Genomic DNA, 1,394 nt, shown 5'->3' with positions numbered 1-1,394 from the left:
CGTAACTAGGTTGAGGTAGTAAAACATAAGCGTCACCTCTGACGAGTAGTTTTAATACCTCGAGTGTCAGAGCGGGTGATCCAGTGGTAAAGTGCGTGCCTAGAAACCGAAAAGTCGCGGGATCGAACCCAGTCGGACAATGTAAACCACAGACTAGTTAAAAAGTCAAGGTTCATAACGTAAGTTAGTTGTTAAATAAGTGAAATAAAATTTTGTTCGTCGTTATTTTCACATGGAAGTAAAATACGGAAGAAAAATTATATGTTTCAAAAAATATGAGTACACATTGTTGAATAAAGACTTCATACTTCACCAAAACCTGAACTAATCGGGTGGTACTGACTACAATTGGGGAGAAAAGACGTTTGTACCACAATCTGACAAACAGCAGAGATTAGTTAATAGACCCCAGAAGCATCGAAGATTTACAATGAAATGAACAGCCTTAGCTGCTTACAGGCGTTGACATACGTCAACGGGGACAGATGAAAATGTGTGCCCCGACCGGGGCTCGAACCCGGGATCTCCTGCTTACATGGCAGACGCTCTATCCATCTGAGCCACCGAGGACACAGAGGACAGCACGATTGCAGGGATTTATCTCTGGCACGCCTCCTGCGAAACCCACATTCTCAACGTATTGTCCCGCACTACATTCGTAGTGCCCCCGCCCATTATACTCATTACTCGCGGCGCGTTGCCGATTCCCGTAAGAGTTCGGGCACTGTTTGTGTATTCGCACAGAAGAAGAAGATGGTCAAGTGGCCGGTGAGCCTTAACTATATATATATACTAAGATGGTATCTATTCTTTCGGACATGCATCAAAGTAGTCTTCGGACTGAACACGACAACAACGGGCCCCCCGATTCATTGGTGAAATAGACCCCACGCTATCTTAAACTGCCCCTGGTTCTGCAGTGTTTGATAATGGGTCAACTACTATCCTAACCGTCTACCAATAATCCACAATTGTATTATAATGGAAAGGCAGTGTCATTCCTCTTTTACAAATTGTAAATTATGTTGGGAAGCTCAGTAAAGAAGCATCAGGAGAAACAATAGTAAATGATGTGTTTGCTAGGATAAATCATTAGTTTTGGACGAATACACTATCTTTAATCTTTGGAAAAGACAAAGAAGGAAAAAAGTAAAACAACAAAACTAATCCAGTTTTCTGTAGTACTGGCCATTAAAATTGCTACACCAAGAAGAAATGCAGATGATAAACGGGTATTCATTGGACAAATATATTACACTAGAACTGACATGTGATTACATTTTCACGCAATTTGGGCACATAGATCCTGAGAAATCAGTACCCAGAACAACCACCTCTGGCCGTAATAACGGCCTTCATACGCCTGGGCATTCAGTCAAACAGAGCTTGGATGG

General features: G+C 42.2%; 1 non-coding gene across 1 annotated transcript; it reads right to left on the bottom strand.

Annotated features, from left to right (window-relative positions):
- Positions 1-496: 496 nt before the first annotated feature.
- Trnat-ugu (transfer RNA threonine (anticodon UGU)) lies at positions 497-570 on the bottom strand. Its single transcript has one exon. It is a non-coding gene; the product is annotated as a tRNA-Thr (tRNA).
- Positions 571-1,394: the final 824 nt, after the last annotated feature.

This window comes from Schistocerca serialis, chromosome 2, assembly GCF_023864345.2.
Source record: "Schistocerca serialis cubense isolate TAMUIC-IGC-003099 chromosome 2, iqSchSeri2.2, whole genome shotgun sequence".
Taxonomy (NCBI): domain Eukaryota; kingdom Metazoa; phylum Arthropoda; class Insecta; order Orthoptera; family Acrididae; genus Schistocerca; species Schistocerca serialis.
This window is presented reverse-complemented; position numbering and strand designations above follow the sequence as displayed.